General features: G+C 46.2%; 1 protein-coding gene across 8 annotated transcripts in view; it reads right to left on the bottom strand.

Moving 5' to 3' along the window:
- CDK12 (cyclin dependent kinase 12) overlaps nucleotides 1-17,020 on the bottom strand; it is a 70,901-nt gene that overhangs the window by 9,483 nt on the left and 44,398 nt on the right. For 3 of the 8 annotated variants that reach the window (XR_003043968.1, XR_001518044.2, XR_001518045.2), the window contains exons 14-17: nucleotides 11,963-12,061; nucleotides 11,338-11,477; nucleotides 7,630-7,729; nucleotides 3,994-4,041 (exon numbers count right to left, since the gene is read on the bottom strand). The gene's annotated coding sequence lies outside the window, so the exon portion shown is untranslated. Of the gene's footprint in view, nucleotides 1-3,993; nucleotides 5,840-7,629; nucleotides 7,730-11,337; nucleotides 11,478-11,962; nucleotides 12,062-12,162; nucleotides 12,262-17,020 lie in introns of all 8 variants that reach the window. The other 5 variants (XR_003043970.1, XR_003043971.1, XR_003043969.1 and 2 more) reach the window with 4 other exon arrangements.

The following is a 17,020-nucleotide window of genomic DNA, read 5'->3' on the forward strand; positions in this document are numbered from 1 at the left end:
GGGAAAGAGAGTGGTGAAGTCAGGACTAAACGCTGGACTGGCATTTTTGCTTCCATTCTGCTCTCTTTCTGTACCATGTTCCAGACACTGAGTCTGCCCAAGGTGTACGTATGTGTGTGTAAATGAATTGTAGTTCCCCTCACTGCCACCAAAAAAAAAGAAAAGGCACTGTATCTCCCTTACCCCTCCAGAGTAGAGGGCTCATTCATTGTCATGGGCCTCAATTTCCTTAGACCTCACCAGAGATACAATTAACTTCACATTTCTAAGACAACCAAAGGCTAGATCCTCCCTTTCCCAATAGGCCCACAGACCAGGTTCCAGATCTGTGGGCAGATTGCTTGTGGGCTCCATCCACTTCAGCCTTGTTCCTCTCAGGCAAAGAGGAAGCAATTTCAAGGGCACATGCCATATTGCCCCTACTCTATGATACTGCTGCTCTTCTAACCTATGAACCAAATTAGCTGCAAGCACCTGAATTGACCCAGGCTGCTCCAATACTCTTCTTGCCTTCAACATCTCCCTTCCAATACACCCATTCCACAGCAAACTTAATCATGGTCTGAGAAAGCTTGGTGTAGTGAAAGAGCCCTATTATCTTGGGTTCTAGGCTCTTCTTAGCCATTTAACAGCATGTGATCATGGGAAAATCATTTACTATGAGCCTCAATTTTCCTCACCTATGAAATGGAAATAATAATAGTGCCATGTCTGAAGGGTTAAGAAGCTTAATAATTGTGAATATAAAACACTGAGCACACCAAGTAAAATGAGCTAATACATTGATTCCTAATGAGTACAAAGTGAGAGTACAAAGCATCCTTTAACGGGTGAATGGTTAAACAGACTGTGGTACATCCATATCATGGAATAAATATAAGGACTGAACTATTGATAACATACACAAACTTGAATGGATTTCCAGGGAATCATGCTTAGTGAAAAAAGCTAAAAAATCCTAAAAAGTTATAGAGTGTATCACTCCATTTTTAAAATGACAAAATTTAAAAAGTGGAAGATAGATTAGTGGTTGCCAAGGGTTAAGGAAGGGGTGAGATGGGAATGATTATAAAAGGGCAACATGAGGAATAATTATGGTGTTGGAACTATTCAGTATCTTGACTGTAGTGGTAGATACACGAATTTATACAGGTAATAAAATTGCATAGAACTTAATACATGCACACACATGAACAAGTAAAACAAGAAATCTGAATAAGACTGGTGGATTATATCAATATCAATATTCTGGTTGTGATATTACACTGTAGTTTTTGCAAAATGTTACTGTGGGTGAAAGTAGGAAAAATGTACAAGGGATCTCTGTACCATTTCTTACAACTGCATGTGAGTCTACAATTACCTCAATTAAAAAAGCTATGATAGATTATTAATGGCTCTGCTGGGTATAGGAGGGAGAAGGGGCTGCCCTTGTGTTTCCATTGCAGAATTCCAAAGAGGAAGATTAAAAAATATTATTCTCATTAGGGTACATCAGTAAAATGATCATAATCATGGGGAGGGAGGATATTTGTATCTGTTGACCCAATAATTCCATTTCTTGGAATCTACTACAAAAAAATGCATGAAGTTTTATGTGTTAGAATATTTATTGTGGTATTATTTAGAACAGTAAAAATATCTAAAGGATTAAAAATAGGGGATGAGGCTTATAAATCATAGCACATCTAGGTAATGGAAGTCTATAGATTTTAAACATACTTTAAAAAAATACACCCAGCACAATGCCTGGCACATAGTAGGCACTCAATAAATGGTAGTTCTTTTCACTTTACTGCTATGTTCTGGCTATCCAAAAAGCTAATGTAGGTAAATGCACTTAATAAACTATAAAGTGCCTGGCAAATGCTAGTGTTCCTATCCTAATGACTTATTCTCTCCCAGCTCCCCTCCTAGATGAAGCTGTAATTCCAGGCACAACACTGCCTAAGGTCCTCCTAGCTTGAGAGGAATGGGAATGGGGGAACTGACTTCTTGGGGAGTCTGACTCAAGGGATTGGGGCTATTTCCTTTCCAGGAGACTGCCACCACCAGCTCCACACTATGAAGAAAACTACGGACATTCTCCCCAGCATATACACGTACACATATCTGGCCTATAATTTCAGGGGACTCATGGAGTCTTTGAAGCAATGTCAGCCCTGCTGACTCCATAAAATAGATTCTATTGCATCAGCAACTGCTGATTTAGCACCTACTCAGTATCAGGCACTGTCCTAGGTACTTTACATACATTATTTCACTAAATTCTCTCCACAATCTTAAGAGGCTGTTCATCTGAATTTCAGACAAGGAAACTAGGGCTCAAAGGGGTTAAGTGACTTACCAAGGTAGCAGAGCTGATAAATGGAAGCACTGGCACTGGAACCCAAGGCTGTGTGCCTCCAAAACTTGTGAACTAACCACCATACATGCTATATTTAGAAGGACTGAGAAGGGGTGCATTGTGTGAAAACTGCACGAGGATACATCTGAAGGAGCTCCAGAAAAGTAACCCTGTTCTTCCAATGCCCATTGGGTAGGCACAGACTTAAATACACCCCAGGCAGAAGAAAACTCTCTGAAGAGAAGAAGTAGGCCCATTCTGAAGTCTTACATCTCATAAATAACTTTTTCCATATGCTTAACCTCTATCCTTTCTACTAAAATCTGATCCCTTTCCTCTCATTTCTAGTGGGGATGGTGAACTTATGACATGGTGCCCCTCCACAAAAGGTCCTAGGTCAGGAAGGGGATAGAAGAGCTGCTTCTTTCTCAGTTCTGTTGAGGCCATGACTAGGATGCATTAGTCCCTTTGGTCTCCTGGATCTGCCCCAAGGTATCAAACCAAAAGATGAGCAGAATATGGACCAGGAAAAGCAGAAAGGAGTAGCCTAAACAGACCAAGGAGACCAGCTTGGAGGATGGCCTCCTTGTCTCTTGAGACCTCAGTGCCAGGCTCGGGGTGAAGTTAAGGTGAGCAGTTTTTCCTACCAGGCCCAGCAGCCAGCTTCACGTTTGACATATACCTAGCTGTGGAGGTCTACCCAGCATCCCTCATGCCAGAGCCTCTTGTTTTTCTAGCTATGACATCTCTATAGAGAGGAGGGGACTGGGGGTTCTGCCACTTGGTATTTACTCCTCCTGTTTCAATACTATCTTGCTGGACTTGCTCAGAACCAGGCAGCCCAACTGGGGGCCTTAGAGATGCCCAGGGTAGAGAATAACCTAGTGAAGAGGATGTTGGCATCTCAAGGCTAGGTCCAAAGCCCTTTTTCTGAATGCGAGAGCCAGAAGGGCAACTGGGGGGGCCTGAGTCTGGACACATAGATTGGGGAGGGTAAGTCTCATCCCTCCCTGAATCTGTCCCTCCATCCTCCATACACTATTTTACCCTGCTGGGGCCCAAGCATACCCACTGATTACTTTGGCTTCCCTCACCACCCACTCTATGGATATGAGAGGGTTAAAGGCATGGTATGGGCAAGCTATAAATTTCCTATCAGTGTGGGGAGAGTAGAACTGTTGGCAGGGAGGGGGCTGGGCTGGGGGGAAGGGGGAGCTGGGAAAAAGCCAGGAGGTTGTCTCTAGGTAACAATAAACACTGCAAGCAAGGAGCAGCTGTTACACTTACTCTCTCTGCATCACAATGCTGAAATAACACTAATAAACCAGTGTGCCCAATGCAAAGGCACATACGCATTTAGGGCTGGGTTCCACTGCACCCCTAGGGCTGCCCTCTGCTTTGAGTCAGGGCCTTTGATGCCCATGGACATACAAGTCTTGGCCTGGCTATACTTGTGGGGAGGATGAGGACTGATGAATCAGTCTCAGAGTCAGAGTGGTCACAGAGGCTGGGGATTCTGGGTTCAGATCCTGGTGGCATTTCCTGGTGGAAAGAGTTCAAATGGGATAACTAACTTTTGGCTGGGAGTTGGGAGGAGAGGAGGAGAGTGAGAGAGAGAAAAGGGTAGGGAACAGACAACTACTTACCACGTCTTCTTAGATTGGAAGGGATGAGATGGCCAGGACTGGAGTTGGCTGAAGGGAGTTGGAAGAAAAGGGGGAGCCAAGGAGAGATTTGAGAGAGAGAAGCATGTGACATTGAGTGAAGCTTCTATCTCTCACTCACTCACACGCCCTTGTATCTCCCCCGAACCTGGTACACCCAGCCTTCCCCTCACAGCACCATTTTTATATCAGAGCTGGGTGACTGTTGGTTTAGTTCAGGACTGAGCTTTATTATGAGTGTTCCAGGGGGGTCCCCTGGACTCCTGATGCTGTCCAGGGAGAGCTGGGGGGGCGGGCAGGTGGTGGAGTTGATCCCATGTCCCTACACAGAGTGACTGGTCTGTCCCTTTCTCCAACCAAAATCATCTCTGGATCTCTAGGAGCATCCCAGCAGAGGGCCCCTCACCTCAGCTGGAGAGCAGAACCACCAGCAATGAAAGAAATAGAAATAGGCAAATGAATAGTCACTTTGTCAGAGAACTCCCCTCCTCTTAGCCCATCCCTCTCTGAATTTTGAGGGAGGGTAATTATTATGTATCCGGACACACTGGTATCCAAGATTCTGTTTTCCTCTGCTGAAACAAGGAGGCCCCTGGGGCTGTGTTCAAAGGCATGGGTGGTTCTCCTGGTCCACTGTCTAGCCCCTTTCTGCTGGTGTGATCTCAAATTTAGTATCCTATCATCTCCCTCATTCGAAAAGAATGGAGAAGATGCACTTTGACAGCCTGGCCTGTAAGGGAAGAGGGAATCAGCACCTTTAAAGATCTATGATGCTTATTTTCAGGTAAGAGACCAGTGGTACTCCTTCCAGGTTCTGGTCTTATAATGGCGCTTAAAAAAAAAAAAATTCCTAAGTCATGTGGTATCAGCTGGGTACCCAGAGCTCTGGGCAGGCATGTGAGGGTAGGGAGAAGTAGCTGTGCCTGCCTGGAAAGCACCTCTTCTGGAAGGTGCTCAGGAGCACTGAGCTGCCCCAGCACATGCGGACGCCCAGTACCCTCTGTGCAGCCAACGGTTACAGTAAAGGCAATAACTAGCCTCTCTTATCCTTTCCTTACTAGTAAGCCTCTCACTGAGAATGCTCAGCCTTTTCTGCTCTCTTTCTCATTTCTCTCTCTTCTTTCATAGCTAGGGGCTTTCTTTGCCCCACAATCCAGATGAGAAACCTTCATCTACAGAGCTCAGAGTGAGGGAAAAATGGGCAAAAGGCAGCTCTAACAGGCCTGGGCTCCCTTCCCCACTGTTGTTTTCATGAACCACCCCCACTGCTATGAGTCACCAGAACCTTGAGCTCAGCTGAGCTGCCAGCAGCCTTCTTTCTCCCTGCCTCCTCTAGCTAGGCAGATATGCACCCAAAAGGCCCCAGAGCCCAGCATCTTCCTACTCAATGGGCCAGAGCCCCCTTCTTTATCTCTAGGAATATGCAACACAGACACATTGAGATGAGTGAGCAAAGGAGTACAAGAGACCCCACCATGTGCTGTGTGCTGGAGCAGAGAGCCGGTTGCCTGCACGGCAGAGCAGGATTGCCAGCCAGTAGCGTTGGCACACTTGGGCACACAGCTTTGTTGGCTTGAGAGAGGGGGCACAGGAGAGGATGGGGTAAGGAGGCTGTTTCAGGAGCAGGCATCTCCTCCTTGCTCCCTCTCTGGTCACTGTTTCTTCTCCTTGGCCTCTCCCTGGATGCTGATGGACATCATGGCACTGCCACCTCTGAGATGCCTTCTTTCCCTTCCTCCATGGCTTTGGGGGTATCTGCATGACAATCTTCAAGGTATCAAAGTAGGAGGTTTATATATCCAGATCTCTCTCCACCCAGTGGAACACACTGAAGGAGAAGGAGGAAGGGGGTCCTATCAGAGTACACGCTAAACCCTGGGCTAATAATGAGCTCCTCTCCAAACTGCAGGGGATTCTGGGTACTGCTACTTCTGTGTTCCACTTACTTCAAGTCTATCACTTTTTCCCTGCAAAGGCTCAGGGTTTCTTCTGGATTCCAGAGCAGGATCTGACTCCAGGGCTGTAGATCTGGCACCCTTGGCTAAACCTTGGGAATATGAGGCAGGGCTGGTGGGACCTGGAGGAAGGGAGGCCCTGTTCCTTAGAGAAACATCCAGAATCTAGACTGAATTCTTTAAGGACCTTTTAGCCCCTCAAATATGCTTCCAATGTTGGTTTGAAGTAGGGGTGGACAAGGAGTGAGAAAGAGGATCTCTAAAAGCCTGACATCCTCTCCCCTTTTTCTTCACTACATACTCTTCTCTACTGCTGTGTTTCAGAAGAGAAACAGCAGCTCTGCAAACAGAAGCCATCTATCTAATAAATCCCCCGAAAGATATTCAATATGAATGGTTTGCCCTATGTTAGGCAGCCAGCCCCACAGGTGAGACTACAGGCCTCTCAGTTTCCAAATTTTTCCTTTTTATCTTCTCCCCACTTTCAAGCTTCTCCCTCATCTCTCCTGACAAGAGAATCTTCCTTGGCACAGAGAAGTTCAACTCCCTGGCACGGTTCTCTTCCCCTACCGGCCGGCCATCAGAAGCAATGAAGGAGCTAGATAGATCCTTTCCAGACTGTTTTGGGGGGATATGAGGGGACCCTTCTCATACTGTTGGCAGTAGAGAAGGCGGAGAATCAGACGGCCAAGGAGATGATCCTGAGACTCTAAGGACAGGGCAGAACGAGGCTGGAGACACTTAAGAGAGGCATATCCTGGTCTTCCCCAGGATCTTTGTAGATATAAAATGGGGTACTATGATAGACGAGAAGACAATTCTGGGAGTGGGGAAAGGTGTTGGGGCTTGGAGGGTGTGATAAGTTTCTAACCACACTGCTTTCCAACCTCTGTGCCCATCCTTGCCCTAACCTCAACCTATGAAGCATAGAACAAAGAATGTTGAATTTTTTGAGGAAGAAGATGCTAGGAAATGCCACCTTTGGCAAACTGGTGGGAAAGACCCTTTTCTCCTTAGCCCTAGTGTCTGAACAGTGAAGAAGCAGGAAGGTAGAGATGGGGAAAGCTAGAAGAGTGCCTTTCTCTCCAGTACACCAACATCACACAACCAGATGGGGCCAACAAAGAGCTCTGGGGCCATGGCACCACATGAAAGCAAGGGTATTTCTGACTCAGCTTTCAGAGCCTTGAGTTTTGTTTCTGTCTCTGTTCTCAGCTTAGACATGGATAAGAGGTATAAGACCACTGCTTGTTACATTTTCTGGCTTAATTTTCTCTAGCAGCTTACATTGCATCGGGGAAATTTGTGATAAAATCTCACAAAAAGCTCAATCTTTAGTCATCATTGGGGGATTTATTTATAGGTTAAAGAACTGGGATTGTTAGTGTATTTCCTTCCCTGTGGACCTTATAGAATATGATAAAATCCTAAGGGAACTGGGGCAATGAGGGATCTGTCTGCTTGGAAGCAATGGAATGGATGAGATGACCCCTGGAACAGGCTGTATGAGGGAAATGTCCCCCCAGTAATGCACCTGCCCGATTCCCCTCCATTCCTTCCAGGACTCAGGGGCCAGAGATGTGAGACTCCTGGCAACAGGGAATAATATCCTGCCAACCCTCTTCCCTTGACTTTCCTCCCCACACCCTACCTACCTACCTACCTTTCCCTGTGTTCCCAGGAACTCTCCAAATCCAGGAACACAAAGCAACACCAGGACAGGATTCAACTAATTTCCCCTCTCTGGGTCTCTGTTTCCACATCTGTAAAATGAAGGGCACGGCAAAATGAGCTCCAAGTTCTTTTTCTTGCAACAGTAAGGTTCTATGATTCATACCTCGAAGGCACCAGGCCTCGTTTGCATGTTGTTCTGCATGTAATCTCCATGGCATTTATTTTATGTCCAAACGTACAGAAATATCTCTGAACCCTGCCCTTTTCCCTCTCACCACAGTCTCTGGTTCTATGGTCCCTGGCTCTTGTCCTCTCTCTTCAAAGCTCTGACCCCACCTTCCTTTCACAGTTTTACAGCACTCACTGGGACAAGCCCAACTGAACAAAACCCTAGGAGCAAGAAAAGAGCCTTACCTAATATCCTGGCTGCAATTCTGGGCCCCAGACCTGAGTCAATCGGTACAGTTCCATCCTTTTTGGAGGTTCTGGCAGCTGGGGGGAAACCCTGGCACCTCTCCTCAGTGCCTCCCCTCCTCCTCCACCTCACCATTCTCCATGCCAGAACACAAAGTGGCCAGTGATTGATGGGCCTGGGTTCCTGGTAACCGCACCCAGTGGCCCAATCCTCCTCCCTTACCCAATCCCTCCCCTGTCCCTATTCAGAGATCAGATTGTCTCATGTTGGTCCCTGAGGTCCCATTAATTAAAAATACATCCAATTAAATGGCAGGTGAAAACGTGCTATTGGAGCTCTCCACCCCCCTGCCCCAGCTTGATGCCCCCTCCCCTGAAGGCTCAGCTGTGCTTTGAGCTGAGAAAAAAAAAAGAGAGAGAGAGAGAGAGAGAGAAAGAAAGAGAGGAAGAAAGAGAGGAAGAAAGAGGGAGAGAGAAGAGGAAGACATAGGGGTTGGGGGTATGGCAGTATGGCAGTGCGAGGGGGGTGCTATTTGAACCTCTGCCAGGGTAGCATGTGCCAGCCTGGGAGGGTGGCACTGTGCCCTGGTGTCTAATTTCTAGAGGTGTGAGTAGGTTCAGTCAGCTGGGTACCCACCTCCATTTTCTTTAAAGGGGCAGAGGGAAGTCAAAGGGCATGGCTAGCTATGCTGCCCTCCTTCTGGGCTTAGTGGGTGAAGGGCAGAAGTGTAAATGGTAGAGGGCCATTAGGTGGGGTGTGTGATATTCAAGGGTTGGAAGAGTTTGAGGCCTCCATTCTTGGCATATCCCTGCTCTTCCTCACATTGCAAAGAAGATAAAGAAGAGCCGGCTAGGACTCAGGTGGCAGGGCATGGCAATGCTCCCAAGCCAGGCTGTGCCTACTTCTGCCCACAGGAAAGCAGAGGAAAGAACAGAGGGATGGAGAAGGAAGGAGCCATAATTTGTGTGGGAGCAGATGGGTCAAATAGGATAAAATATACAAGGATGGACGTTTGTGTGGGCACCACATTCCCCAGCACCTCACAGGTAAGACAGTCTAGATGGATTTGTTCTGTTTGCCCTTTCTCTAGGCAAAAAGAAACAGCAGTAGTGTGAAGTCACTTCGACCTGGCTGCCTGGCAGGCTGTAAGGTATTTCCCTTGAGCACTGATAACTCTCATTCTCTTCCACACTTATGATGTCCCCAGCATTTTGTCAGATAAGGCATCTGCCCCTCCACCGTCTGCCCCTTATAAAGCCCTCCCTCTGACCCCAAGCAATGCAAAGCTCATGGGCACTGAGAGCTGTCAGGAGAGGAGCTAGGAAAGAAGGGGTGACTAAGGGTGGCACTCAGAATCCAGGAAGGAGTGGGGGTGCTTTTCTGACCCAGAGCTCCCGTCTGGCCTCCTTGGCAGCCTCAGTACCTCCTCACTTCACTTTAACGCTAATTGGAGATTTTAATCTGCGCTGCTGCTCTGCTCGGGGTGCTGGGGGGAGCGCCAGCTGTGCAGTAATTCCAGCAGCACCGACTGTTTAATCAAGCTGTCCTCCTGGGGAGGGGCCCTCGGGCATGGGGGTAGGAGGGAGGAGGAGAACCTCTGTCATCCCTTAGCCTATTCAGCCTGGAAGGGCTTCATAGAGACTAAGGATCAATTGTGTGGTACCTCATCCCCATAAGGGCCCCATGGCCACTTGAATCCATGGCAGAGCCACTACACAATATAGGGTCAGTATGAGGCTCATGGGTCAAAGCAGCCCCCCTCCCCACCCTGCTTTCTGACGCCTTTTTTGACTCAGAGACCTGGGGTGTCCTGGGGTATCCTCCAGCCACTCAGGCTGCAAACATCCACTAAACCATCTTGAGCTCTGCAGGTTTGTGCTGGGGGAGGTGATGGGAGCACAGAGGCTGAACTTCCCCACTCTATCTTCAGTCCTCTCTCCAACACACTCTTACTAACAAAGATACTTCTCTTAAAACAATTCTAAGAGATTTTTCCTCTGAAAACCACAGGTACCCCACCCTCTAGGCTAAAAAAGTGACTGTCTTGGAGGCAGGACAGTGGGGTGGACAGCTGGAGGCAGCTACACTCTGAGGTGAGAGAAGCACTTGTGCAAGGTGTTCAGTGCCTAGAGCTAGGGCGCTTCCCAAGTTCAGCTGGGAACATACTGAGATACCAGGATACTAGGGAAGTGTTCAGGGTATCAGGAATTTTTAAGGAAAAACAAATGGTACTAATTATTCTTTTTGCTTTTTAGGTACCAGCCTCAGGCTCTGTTGGGGTCTTTCTGACCTCTGTCTTGGGGAAAGGGTGCCCCCATTGGCCAAACTCTGTCTGCTAAGGGGCAGGAGTTTTAATTGGTCAGCAGCACCCTCGTGTGGCAAAAACCAAGACTGCAGCTGTCCAACTGGCCCCTCAGCTTTGCCCGATCAGCCAGCCAGGTTGACAGACAGATGGGCGGGGTTATAAGTGTTGGTGCTCTCGGTGCCATCAAGGTATCCAGTACACGCTTACTGCTCAACCACTTCCAGGGACATTTCCTGCTTTCTAACACCTGCCACATCCCTCCACCCACTCCATCCTAACCCCAACTCAAGGTATGTGTCTATCAGAGGAGGGAGCACCTTACCTAGAGCTGGCACTTATTTCAGACTGCTGCTTATGCTGTCTGGATGGTAGGGGTGAAAGAGGCATTGCTGAGACAGGAGATCTAATGTCAAAAGGGTAAGCTGATGTCACCTCCAATGGCAAGAGGCTCCAGCATCCCTGCCAAATTCTCTATAGGTGCCAGACGACAGAGACAGCTGCCACCTGAGCTCAAGACAGAGCATCACCTAGTGGTGGTTTCCGGGACAGACTCTACAGAGCCTGAGATCCTTGTCCTCAAGAATGGACACCAGATAAACAAATACCTTTCCCTCAAAAGATTTAGATACTCTCCAAGGATGCCAGGCCACTGAGCAGAATGCACATATGGGGCTTTGGACAAAGAGAAGGGCTGCCTGTCATTAGACCTTTCCTTCCAGTGTCAAATACCATCTGTTTACTGGTCACTTCTTCCCGCACTCATTAAATGGGGGAAATGGTTCTGAACTACAGAAGAGGCAAAGGAGATTTAACATCAGGAAGGTCTTGCTAAAGATTAGGACTGGAAGTCACCAAGGCAGTAAGCTGAGTCTTCAAGGTCTTCCCCACTTGTTGAAGATATTTAACAGAGAGGAATATTCCAAGAGAGAAATATGACCCTGCTTGGGGTTGATGGGTAGGGAGAGGAGCACACTTACCTGGCAGCAAGAAGGGTGGGGGCGGGCACTAGAGGCTGGTGACCTGCCTGGTTCTGGGCACTGAAGATGGAGAGAAGCAGTCTTGTATGTCTCTACTGGTATCTCACACAGTGTTTGGACAAGTGGACTTCCCATCAAACCTGGAAAAGAGGTGGAGAAGCTGATGAGAGATAGTAAGAAGGGACAGCACTACCCTATCTTGACTTAGAATAACGGGAGAGACAATAGCTTCTTGGGGAAAAAGAAGGCAGGGTTATGTGTGTATGAAGTGGTGGTTAAGTGGGACAGGTGTTGTAGAGGAGAGGCTGAGAGTAACAGACATCAGCATCCCACCATAGAGGAATAACCATTAGCACAGCTGTCCAAGAGGGAAGAACAGGAATGAAATGCCTGTCAGTGCCAATAAAGGGGGTAACCCTCTCTAGACAGGAGGGAGAAATTGTTCATCAGAAGGTAGGACACCATAATAGGGTCAAATAAAAAGCTAAGGAAACTCCACTGGAGATCTTTCGGAATAAGAAACTTCCCTGAGACAGTGCTTGTGTTGCGGGCGGGGGGGCGGGGCGGGGTCGGGGTGTGTGTATTCGTCCCTTACAAAAGCAGACTGATGAAATTAGGTTCCTACCTGGCTTGAGTCTGTGAATTTCCCAGGGCTCCAGATAACAGATGACTGATGGACATCACAACATTTCTCAGGGGCCATCCTTCTTCCTGCTGCTGCTATCTGTAAAAGGAAAATGACAGGTTACATTAGACATGAGACAAAGAACTAGACACTAAAGAAGGTCTTTGGTCTTTCACCGAGGAGTGAAATTAGGTCCCTACCTGGCTTGAGTCTGTGAATTTCCCAGGGCTCCAGATAACAGATGACTGATGGACATCACAACATTTCTCAGGGGCCATCCTTCTTCCTGCTGCTGCTACCTGTAAAAGGAAAATGACAGGTTACATTAGACATGAGACAAAGAACTAGACACTAAAGAAGGTCTTTGGTCTTTCACCGAGGAGCATGGCCTTAGTAGGTAACAGTGATTGTGATGGTCAGCATTCTTCCAATTCCCTCCAACCTGAATTCATGAAGCCCAGGCAAGATTTATGAACTTTAAGTATGCACCCAGAGACAGTTATAACTGTTATAAGACTCCTACCTCCAAGGAACTAGTCCCTAGCCTGATAAAGTAAAAACCATGGTTCCTATTTACTTAAGAGATAAAGAATTCAACAGAAACAAAAGCTGCAAAACCCAGAATTATAAAGGGTAATGATGGTTCAAGGTCAAAGCAAAGTTAATGCAAGAAGGTGACTAGAGGAGGCCGTTTTAGATCAGATCATCAGCTTGTGTTTGAGGTTCTCTTGTCCAAAATAGCTTCTCTGAGAACTTGGAGGAGGAGGGGACAAAAAAAAAGGTCCTATGAGACAAAAGAGATTTGAGCTTTGCAGGACAGCAAGTAGGTCTATTGTACATTCCCTAGGAATTTGAGCAAGTAGGTCTATTGTACATTCCCTAGGTAGAGATGACTTTGCAAGGGTACCAACTCCACATTCCCCCTATGCTATCAATTAGGGTATGATAGAGAAAATGTAAAGGATATGTACCAGGATCTGTCATCAGCAGACAATGTTCATTACACAGACCCCCTGCCCCTCTGACCTAGACCCATGAATCTATCTCTAAGCAGGCCAGTAGTGCCTTTCTCCCTCCAAGGTTTTGCTTCCAGCTTAGGGATTCTTCAGCATTCCCCTCAGCTCATCAGTGGCTGCGAGGCTCAAATGCATAAGCATTGGAAGGGACTTGTAGATACATCTGGGAGAGGTCCAAAGAGGGGAAGGGAGTCTTAGCACCACAGTAAGATGACTTCAGAACCTGCCATACCTATCAGCCCATTGAGCACACTATTTAAGTCTTAGGTAACTGTAGAGCCTTCCTTTAGCCTCATCGAAGGAGAAAACCAACAACCCAAAACTAAAACATAAAAATAAAAAATAAAGGAGAGGTGAGTTCCTCCACCCCCAATTTCCCTGTAATCTCAGAGAATAACCCATTTAGAGTTCTATAATCCCTTCTCTTTCAGAGACTCCCGTTTCCCAGCAGGTGAGATGTGTTTTTCTATTCCTTCTGATTTTTTTCTATTCTTTCTGATTTTTTCTATTCTTTCTGATTTTTTCATTACAGCTGTATTGTAATTCAAAGAAGCCTGGGTTGAGATTTAGGGATAAATTCCTCACGTTGCCTAAGATCTTTCCGGCTGTCCAACCCCCAGAGATGGTGGCAAAGTGCTCCTTGAACTTTGGGGTAACTGAGGGCATCAGGTTCTTTGGCCACAGCTGCTCTTTGCTTCCCAATACACAAGAACTCCTGACTTTAAATAAAAATTACATCTGTACAATTTGCAATGCCATCGAAAAGTTAGTCTTTGAGGTAAAAATATATAAAGCTTCTGTTTTCTACTTATGTTTTTCATGTCTACCTTTCTACATCAATCTGTCCTACCCCCTCAAAATCTCACAGCTCTACCTTCATTTCCTAAAGAAGCCCAAGGCTCTCAGGAGTTGACCTTAAAGGGCTCTATACTCATGTAGGTTAAGATTCTGGCTCTTGGAATCTAGTCTTGGCTGGCTGCCACTCACTACCTCACTATGAGACTGTGGGTAAGGCACTTCCCTAAACCTGTTTCCTGCTCTGTAAACTGAGAGGTTGAATTAGGTGATCTCTTAGGGTCCCTTTCAAGATCTGGCCATCTATGATTCTATAAGGGAGGACACAAGTGTATTTCTATTAGGAAGTGAGACATTCCTGCCCTTCACACCTTCTCTCTGGGCCAATGCAGGAAGAAGCTCCCCTGTAGATGCCTGCCTTTCTCATGCTGGCTTAACTAAGGGACAAACAAGTGAGTCCCAGTAGGAGGCCTTCCTTTAAGTGCCAAACTCCTTTTATTACAAAGAAAAGATATTAAGAAGGTGATCTAACTCCAATCCCGAATCTTGATAAAGCAGATAAGAGACAAGGAAAGTAACTATATTGGGCAGGAAAGAGTATAAGTGTGTCTCCTCCCACCCCCATGCCCCCAGCATACACCCTAGACTGTTTAAGAGTCTGAGCACATACCTGGCTTTGCCCTAGAGAACCCCATATAAGTAGTGGCGGCTTATCCAATACAACTGTGTGTGGATGAAATAAGCAAGCAAAGACATGTGTAAACACATCCAGAGCATCAACATAAATGTCCTAACAATACACATACTCACTCCTATTCTCTCCTACTTTAGGCCTATATGTGTCTTGTAAGAAGCCATGGTGGGAGGGGACACCGCATCCCAGTCTTCCCCCTTCCCAAAGTCAGAAAGGAAGACAGCAAGACAGGAGCTACTTGGCTTCCTATAAATTGTTTTGTCCTTCCTCACAGCTGCAATCAGAAGCTAAGGGCTCCCGCAGGCCTTGTTCTGATCTGCTGCAGGCGATGGAAGGTTTTTGAAACGGAGAGGACTTGGCTGCGGCCCCGTTTCAGCTGCCATTGGGGCTGGCTAATGGGCTCATTCGGGAAGACCCCCGCCTGCCGCACTAAAGAGTCCCCCGCCGACCCCCTCCCCAGTCCCAACCCAATTAATAAATGGGGGCTCCCACTTTATGGCTCTGGGAGCAGGAACCAGAGATACAAATGACCCCCAGGGAGGGACAAAAAAAGGCCTTCCAAGAATCAAGCCAGAGAATTGTGCATCCACAGGCACATGCTGCCACAGGCTAGTCATATCCCATTCCAAAGCATTAAAGGAGAAGAAACTGGCAAAAAAACAAAAACATCCTGTATTTTCTTTCCCAGATGTGGAGTAGGAGAGCATTCTTGAAGTCTGTGGGCACATACATACTAGGAGCAATAAACTCTCTTTTACCTAGTTTTCCAACTACTATTTTCCAGGGGCAGCACCCCCTCTTAGACTCTGCAGTACTAAACATAGACACATCCCATCAAGTGGTTAATAAACACTTCCTATTTCTTAAAACTGCTACCTCTTTCATCACCGTCAACAGTATAAGTATGTCCTGGGGTCATCATCTTCATGCTATCTTTTATTCCTCAGCTCACATCCAAACTATCAAGGTTTCCTAATTCCTATGGACCCACTTCCTTTCTTCTCATTCCCTTGTCTTACTCTAGTGCAGGCCGTCAGGGCCTCACATCTAAACCAGAGCAATAATATCCTAGGCAAGCTTTCTGCTTCCTTCACCCAGTACAGCTGCAAACGTCTACAACATCATATTCATCTCATCATGCACTGCCGTTACTGCTTACCAAATCAAATTTAAATTCCTCATTTAGCCAACAAGATTGCTGCTCTGACTTCATTTCCTAATATTCCTCTCCCACTGAACCCCGACTAGTCCATTCAGAGCCTTCTGCATAAAACACACATAAACCTTTTTCCATACTTTTTCTCCCTCTAATCACCTTCCTCTCTTTCTTTCTTACCTTCGAAGAATCTTTTCTGGTTAACTCCAATTATTTTCTGATTATTCCTTTGCTTAGGTTCCCCTATACTAGGTTACTGTTTCATTTTATAACCTGACATAAATAGCAATTCCCCACTTCCTACCCAAGTATGAGATTCATCTCTCACTAGACCCCGAAACTTCCTAAAAGTAGGACCCTCCCCTAATTTTCCCCCCGGAAATTGCCCTACTCAGGACATGATTCAGCTAATAACATTACTGCTCCTCACTGAAGCAGCTCTCATGGTATAACTCTTGGGGGATTAAATCAAACAACTACAAGGAATAAAATCTTATTCTCAATGTCAATTTTCAGGCTGCTACCTGCCCCTATCAATACTGAACTTGGCACTAAGTCTTTCAAAAATTACAAATTGTTTTATGATTTCAAAGTATTGCAAAAACAAATAACAAGCACTGCCACCAAAGGAATTTATCTCCTTCCTTCACAGTATATAAACACTATTCCCTTTGAAGACCCCTTAAGATGAGAAGCCCCATTTTGTCCCCCATTTTTAAGATTAATCCTATATTCTCAGGTCATGACCTGATTTTCTAGAATGCAAATCACTCCCAGAGCCAACGGTAATCTTGTTCCCTACCAGTTCTGCTTCTAGCCTACCCCTAACCATATTTTTGGAAGGTGTCTAGGAATAGAGAAGTTATTCATGAGTCTCTTTCAACTATTTAGCCAGTACTTCCCTAGATTAACCTCACTCTCGAAAGCTGACTCTTCACTTTCTCTAGTTTAGCCCTATGTGGTTAGATAAGAAAAAGTGATCTGCCACTCCCCTTTATCTCCTACATATCGCTCATGATAATAACATGAATTTGCCTTTTAATCTTTCAATCCCTTAGCCTCAAGTGCTTAAGAATCAAGGTAATAAAAGCAAAGTGCATAGCACAATACCTGAAACAGCACTTTCCTGACAATGTTAGTTCCTGTTTTCTCTCTTCTTCCTAATACCTTAGGTTTCTCCTTTCTGGGCCCGTTTTTGCATTAGCTAAAGATGGCACTGAACTAGACAAACTAATGTCTTTTTGTAGCCCTAACATTCTGGTTAGTTTGCTCTTCTAGGTACTGCCTTCACTTGGATGTAAAACGAAGCGGAGAGGAATAATACCAGTTTCTAGGTTGACCGAAAATACATAAAACCACCTGCAGGAGAGTCTTAAAACTCCAAAAATACAAATAAT

The sequence above is a fragment of the Pteropus alecto genome, unplaced genomic scaffold, assembly GCF_000325575.1.
Source record: "Pteropus alecto unplaced genomic scaffold, ASM32557v1 scaffold98, whole genome shotgun sequence".
In the NCBI taxonomy this organism is placed as follows: domain Eukaryota; kingdom Metazoa; phylum Chordata; class Mammalia; order Chiroptera; family Pteropodidae; genus Pteropus; species Pteropus alecto.